The sequence below is a fragment of the Musca autumnalis genome, unplaced genomic scaffold, assembly GCF_047663935.1.
Source record: "Musca autumnalis isolate F117 unplaced genomic scaffold, ASM4766393v1 scaffold_3, whole genome shotgun sequence".
Classification (NCBI taxonomy): Eukaryota; Metazoa; Arthropoda; class Insecta; order Diptera; family Muscidae; genus Musca; species Musca autumnalis.
The window spans coordinates 228,349,658-228,357,849 of NW_027411866.1; the positions used below are offsets into that span (position 1 = coordinate 228,349,658).

The 8,192-nt window shown below is 35.4% G+C and overlaps 1 protein-coding gene across 1 annotated transcript in view; it reads right to left on the reverse strand.

The window, feature by feature from the left end:
• Nucleotides 1-2,589: 2,589 nt before the first annotated feature.
• Nucleotides 2,590-8,192, reverse strand: part of Grip (Glutamate receptor interacting protein) — a 155,938-nt gene continuing 150,335 nt past the window's right edge. The window contains exon 11 of the mRNA XM_073977135.1: nt 2,590-8,192. This exon is cut by the window's right edge and continues 702 nt beyond it. The gene's annotated coding sequence lies outside the window, so the exon portion shown is untranslated.

An 8,192-nucleotide genomic window follows, 5' to 3' on the forward strand; every position in this document is an offset into this window, starting at 1 on the left:
TCTTAGGGTTCTTCTCTATTGCGGCACGGCCCAAAAGAGCTCGGAGCAGCTATTGCGGGATATATTGCAGTTCCCATGGTGAATCAAATTTGCGAACGCGAACACATAATTAATCTAGGTCCTCGGAGTACATCCGGTGCATAAAACCGGTTAATACTAATACTAATACTAATACTAATACTAATACTAATACTAATACTAATACTAATACTAATACTAATACTAATACTAATACTAATACTAATACTAATACTAATACTAATACTAATACTAATACTAATACTAATACTAATACTAATACTAATACTAATACTAATACTAATACTAATACTAATACTAATACTAATACTAATACTAATACTAATACTAATACTAATACTAATACTAATACTAATACTAATACTAATACTAATACTAATACTAATACTAATACTAATACTAATACTAATACTAATACTAATACTAATACTAATACTAATACTAATACTAATACTAATACTAATACTAATACTAATACTAATACTAATACTAATACTAATACTAATACTAATACTAATACTAATACTAATACTAATACTAATACTAATACTAATACTAATACTAATACTAATACTAATACTAATACTAATACTAATACTAATACTAATACTAATACTAATACTAATACTAATACTAATACTAATACTAATACTAATACTAATACTAATACTAATACTAATACTAATACTAATACTAATACTAATACTAATACTAATACTAATACTAATACTAATACTAATACTAATACTAATACTAATACTAATACTAATACTAATACTAATACTAATACTAATACTAATACTAATACTAATACTAATACTAATACTAATACTAATACTAATACTAATACTAATACTAATACTAATACTAATACTAATACTAATACTAATACTAATACTAATACTAATACTAATACTAATACTAATACTAATACTAATACTAATACTAATACTAATACTAATACTAATACTAATACTAATACTAATACTAATACTAATACTAATACTAATACTAATACTAATACTAATACTAATACTAATACTAATACTAATACTAATACTAATACTAATACTAATACTAATACTAATACTAATACTAATACTAATACTAATACTAATACTAATACTAATACTAATACTAATACTAATACTAATACTAATACTAATACTAATACTAATACTAATACTAATACTAATACTAATACTAATACTAATACTAATACTAATACTAATACTAATACTAATACTAATACTAATACTAATACTAATACTAATACTAATACTAATACTAATACTAATACTAATACTAATACTAATACTAATACTAATACTAATACTAATACTAATACTAATACTAATACTAATACTAATACTAATACTAATACTAATACTAATACTAATACTAATACTAATACTAATACTAATACTAATACTAATACTAATACTAATACTAATACTAATACTAATACTAATACTAATACTAATACTAATACTAATACTAATACTAATACTAATACTAATACTAATACTAATACTAATACTAATACTAATACTATAATTTTCGGTGCAAGTATAAGAAACAAATCGAGTACATTTTGTCTTTGGTACTTGTTAAGCAGATTTTATATTTGCTCGATTTTACTCGAGAGTCAAAAAATATTTGCGTGTCCCCCACATGCACACTCAAACGCCAAATATACATAAATTTTTTTTAACTCGATTTTACTCTTAGGGTAAACTTTTACTATATTTCTAACATGTTATTTGCTTGTAAAACTCGTAAAAAAGTACTCCCACCAACGAGTAAAATCGAGCAAAACGCAACTCTGGGCCCTAATTACGACATTCGATTGAGTATTTGCTCTTGAATGAAAAAAAGCGAACTATGAAAACCTGTGTTCTTCAAAGAACATGTAGAAGATAGATGGTAAAAAATGTTTTTTTAAGCAAAAACTAAAACAACAAAATTATTAATGAAAAAATGCAAATATATATTGAATTCGTTAAACAATACTTTGGGTAATAATTTCGGAATTAAGTTATGCTAGAAAAATGTACGAAATGATTTATTTTTGTACAACATGTACATTAAATGTACGGTTGGTGGCGCGAATAGGTTTTCATAGTTCGATTTTTTCATTCACGAGCAAATACTCGATCAAATCGACTACCGTAATTGGGCTCCTGACTTGTACTCTTCAAGTGCTCCCACTCGATAGTATTTTCCCGAGTAAAATCGAGCAAATCTGAAAACTGTTCCAAACTTCAAAGATGGTAACCTATGCTCGTATTTCCCCCAAAAATTCAAAAAATCGTGGGGCTGTGATAATCATAAAATATGTAGAAAATAATTGAACGAAAACTTCAAATTTGTTTGTTTTTATTAAACTAATTTTATTATTTGTTGGTATAGTGTAAAATTAAAGCATAAACACCATTCAATTTCAGCTTTTTAAAAATTCTCATAGATTTTTTTACAAACATAATAATTTCTTTATTAAATAAGCCAAAACACGTACATACTTTCTACCAAAAGCACATAGTTATACCATTTTGATTAAAGCACTTATTTATTTTTTAAAATTCAGCTCATTTACAAAATACAATTTATAGTTATTGTCGTATTCTATAATTTGTTTATAAAGTATTTTTTGTTAATGGGTGTCGATTTTTAAAAACTAATTTTTAAGTTAAAATAAAAAATATTTAGGCGGTAAATTAATATAAAGAATATTTATTATGGAAATAAATCCCTTTGGGGTTATTATAAAATTGTTGGTCTTGTAAAAATGTTGTGCGTGTCATGTCATTGGTATGGTAAAATTTTCTTACAAAACTAATTATACTATGTATACATTTAAGTAAAATTTTTGGCATTTAAGTGTGTGTGTGTTTGTTGATCTTTTAATTTGGTTATTATGTGTTTCCAATAAATTGTTAAAATTATAGTAACGACATTCTAAGCCAAAATGAAAAAAACTTTTGCCAATTTCAATAAAATTGGTGTAATTTCAAAATCGCCTATTTTTCATATTCATCTATGTAGTAGCGGCTGCATACACATACCACGAAATGCTTGCTAATATCAGGATCTCAAATTTAAATTTATACTATGAAGTAATACCAATATAAAAATTTCAAAATTCGTGATATCCTACGAAAACAATGACGCAAGGACTGACGGTAAGACCCGACCAGACTGTTGCAACAAGAGCATGTCATTGTGTGGTCGTACTTGAAGAATCTTCGTCTTCTCAAGCAGATGGTCCAATAATGACATGAGGAGGTGCCTCTTGTAGCAGTTTTCAGGGCTGCATTCTGATAGCTTTGGATGTTATTCCATCACTACGCCATTATATTCACGGACCACACTTGCCCCAAAGTTTACCATAAATGGACCTGTCGCATTGTATATGGTCAACAAGTTTTTTTTTATGCATCCTAAATGCTGCCCCCTTTACATTTGAGGACCTAGTTCCTACATCTAGCTCCGGCATGCTCGGACGACGTGAATATTGTGATCGCTAAAATCTTGGACCAGTCCATGTGGTGAACAGAGTGGTCGTAGATTTAGTGGAGAATATTTGCATATTCCTTGTGCGGAAAAGAGTTAAATAGGAGTTCAGCCTTTCACATCCGCATAACGTGATAGATATATCAACCCACCATGGGAAACTTTCTGTTTCACTCTACGGGCTGGAATTTTTGTCCCTAAATTCCAGGTATGATTGGCGTCAACACATATAGTAGATTATCCAATGTTTAAATTTGATTAGAGAGTAGACTACACACTGCCCTCAAACAGCGTAGAGTGATTGACAGTATCAACGGTTTTTGAGAACAGGGCGTACCGCGTTATTGTAGGTGTTGTGCTGCTTACGGAACCCATGCTGATGATCGGCAACTGGATAGCTATTTTTGACGTTGGAGATGAGTACAGCCTCAAAAGTCTTTGTTATGGGCGACAAAAGCGAAATTGATCTGTACAATTCACTTTTATTGGCATCAATGCTTTGCTTCACCCTGCCTATTTTCCAGACTTCGGGAACAATCTGTCGCTAGATTTAGAACTTTGGTGAGATACTCAACTCCCGGCTGATCCAGCTTTTTCAGCATTACTTTGGAGATTCCATCAGGACCCAACGATTTGGATGATTTAGCGGTCCTAGTGGCATTTGGAGCCTCATCCGTTACAAATATAGCGAAGAAGTACTCTTCTCTTCGCCATGTTACTGCTGAGGTGCTCGACAAATTGCCGATTGATATAACTTGCGCACCTCTTCAGATCAATCAGCGTAATGTCGCCAAACGTGACTGAGGTCCTATCTTAATTCTTCCCGGGGTTCGAGAGTAACTTAACCGTTTCCAATGTTGCAACTTTTCAGATGATTTAATCGCATGTTCCGCTTATGCTCTGCGACCAACCTGTTAACTTCCAGTGTCAACTCCATGACTCTGGGGTTGACTCGCAGAGCTCTTCACGCTTATCTGCTACTCCCGTTGCCTCTGCTGTAAAATTTGCTCTCACTTAGGCCATTCGACCATAAGGTATATAGCGAGCGACTACATCAGCGATCATGTATAGGAACGTCCTTTCTGCTAGCCGTTCATCAGAAGTATTGGACAATTCTTAGAAGCGGTGATTAGTGAACTCTCTTAAACTAGGCCAAATAGCTTTCCTATAATTTATGAAAGTGCGGCGTTGAGAGGAGATGAAATCGTGCGATCTGCTGATGGAGACAACTATGGGGTGATGGTCTGACCCAAGGGAAACGACGAGTTGTCACGGTGACACGATAGTAATGTCGGGCGTCCTCAATGACCGTGCAAAACGTATAGCTAACACTATACCCCACTGGTCGTTGTAGAGGATCGAATGCCACAACTTATCTTTAGTATTAAAGTCGGTTATGACATTTCAAAAGCGGGCTTATGTTGGGCCTATAATCTGCATTAGAGTTATTCTGACTGCCCATACATCCATTTACAGGTCATTAGAGCCTGGCTCAAGCAATATAAAACAGACTGGTGAATAGGAAAGCTACTCCCACACGTGCACTTCTGGCGCGAACATTCCTCAGTACGCTTTAAAAATAACAACACTGTAAGCTGCAGTTGTTGCTGAACTAGGTTTCCTGAATTGGTGCGACTATGATATTCTTCCGACTCATGAAATCGACTATTTTCTCGATCTTACCTGTGATTTCATTTCAATTAAATTGCGAAAATGATGCATTTTCAGGGATTGTAGCTGCATCGACTGGTGTTCAATAGTGCTGCGCATGTAGCTCCTTTTGGGCGGACTGCGGGGGAGTCTGGTATTCTGAGAGACTGGGCAGTGTTCTCACAGCATGCAGCGAGGAGAAGTTCACGGTGCATCCACTTCCGTCATCTATTGCATCTCACCTAAGTTTGAGTGTGCTGTATGCGGATATGAGAAACCGAGCGTTCACCCATAAGAACATTAAAAACTTCGGTTGCGCGTTGGGCTAGTAACTCACATTGTCAAAACAACGCCTACTATGAAAAAACAAAGCAAAACAAACCCCTCTGAAGTTGACGAACCCCGCAAACGTTTTTAGGACCATGATCTGCAAATCTGCACCTGGAATGTCAAGACTCTCTACAGAGCAGGTACAGCTTGCGCACTGGCGGGATGTACTTGGTAAATATAAAGCTGATATTATCGCCTTACAGGAAGTGCGATGGCACCGGGCAGACGTACAAATAACAAACGATTACGCACTGTATTATAGGTAGGTAGGTGTTGGATTTACGGTAAGTCGGAGGCTTAAAAATCTCGTTTCCAGCTTCATTCCGGTTCATGAGCGAAGTGCCACAATCCATATAAAAGCAAAGTTTTTTAACATCAGTCTCATCTGCGGCTATGCCCCGACCGAAGAGAAAAATGAACAGACCAAGGATATATTCTACGAGCGCCTAGAGAGAGCATATGACCGCTGTCCTAGCCATGACATTAAGATTGTTCTAGGAGATGTTAATGCTAAAATTGGGAGGGAAAATATCTTTGGTCCCACGGTAGGAAAGTTCAGCCTTCATTAGAGAATGAGGCTGATCGATTTTGCAGCGGCAAAAACATGGTAGTGAGCAGTACCAGATTCCAATACATGGGCATACACAAGGTCACGTGGATATCCCCAGATGGGAAAACAAGAAACCAGATTGATCATGTTGTGATGGACGGAAGACATTCGTCCGATCAATTCGAGGAGCAAACATCGATTCGGACCATTTCCTTGTAGCAGCAAAGGTACGCACCTGTCTTAATGTTGCGGCAAAAGTGCGATCTAACACAGGACGGAAGCTGGATGTCGAGAAGCAGCAAACACAACAAACCTATTCCGCTCAACTGACTCACATGCTGGAAAACGGAACTGCTTGTAAAACACCAGACTGAAGGGTATGATGCTGGCACATTCTCCTGCAAAGATCATGAAGGGAATCTGGTACAGATAGCGTACTGAGGATCTGGAAGGAGCATTTTATGAAGCTCTTAGTATCGAATATGGACGGCGATGAAGATACACCAGAACCAATCGAAAACGATGACGTTGAATGTCTTTCACCTAGCCACAGCGAGGTCATGACAGCACAGTCTGCTACCAATCGCATATAAAGTACTGTCGAGTGTACTGTGTGAACGTTTAAAAACCATAGTCAATAACATAACCGGGTCATACCAATGCGATTTTAGACCTGGTAAGTGGCCAAATCTTCACACTGCTCAAAATACTGGAGAAGTCCCACGAAAGACAGATCGACACATACCACCTGTTCGTCGGCTATAAGGCCGCCTTCGACAGCCCAATTCGATCAAAGGTGTTCTAAGCCAGGTTGGAGTTTAGTATCCCTGCAAAACTTATACGATTATGCAGGATGACATTGGCTGATACAAGATCAGCTGTTAAAGTAGGAAAGAACCTCTCGGAACCTTTTGAAACAAAATGAGGTTTGCCAACAGATAATTTTTAAAAGAAATTTGACTTTGGCAATTTTGACCTTGCAGATGAAGTTTGATGGATTATATGTGTTCACAATTTGTGTTCCTTAAGACAAGATCTGCAACTTTGCCTCTGAGATAAATTCAAAATTCCTAACGGTTTGGAAGACATAGTCTTGAAAAATTACCCCTTTTTCATCAAAGCCTTAAACCTTTGGAGGTCTATAACCGCTAAAGTTGATGAGATAGGGAAAAACGGCGGGACAGGTGTCTTCTAATCACATTGTGGAGTCAGAATATGGTTAATAAAACATGACTCAAAAAATTACACATCGTGTAATTGAACTATATTGAGCAACCTAGTTCACTCTCGGGATCAATGGACACCGGTCGTGTATAGGAACAAACTGCGTATAATTAATATCAGAGCTCCGAATACTCGCTCCAATTCGCTCGAATTCATTCGCGAGTGAAACTCTTCTCGATTTAGAGCAAATTGAGGGGGGTTACTTGCCTTCTCCCCACCCATAAACAAAAACTTATCCCACCCTCTAATAAACTTGCCCAACGCCCACCAAAAAAATTACCATCTCACCCCAAAATTTCACTCGCGGGTAAATCGGAGCTCTGCTTAATATTACACGTTAGTTTTTATGGCGTTACTCATACGTTTTTTTAAATTGCCCAACTCTACAGAAAGAACTGTAATGTTGCCTAGATTCGAAGTAGGGACCTTCTCTGTACATGATGGATGTTGCTATCAATTGTACCATTGACCCCAGACGTTATGAAATCTATCTACCCAACGTAACAATCCGAAAAACTTCGAAAAATGCCCAATCTCAAATCGGATCATAAATCCTCTGGATAATTTACTTTTGTTTACTCCTTTCATTCCTAATAATTGCGATATAAAATTTTTTTTTCGAGAGAACACAAGTTTTTGTTTTCATTGGCTTCGAATATTGTATTTCACCTTAAAATTAAGGGTCGTAGGATAATCCATGTTATGCTTATAAAATATAGGTGTTTTTCTTTTTTTTTTCAATTCGTCTTAACCCAGCAAGCATTTATTATCGCCCATTACCCGAAGCAGTCACTCCCAGGCGATAGAAATACACATCCGCGATCTCGCATTCTAATTGAAGTAGACACACCGTTCGGGAAGAAATGAACCACGTCCACGACACTAC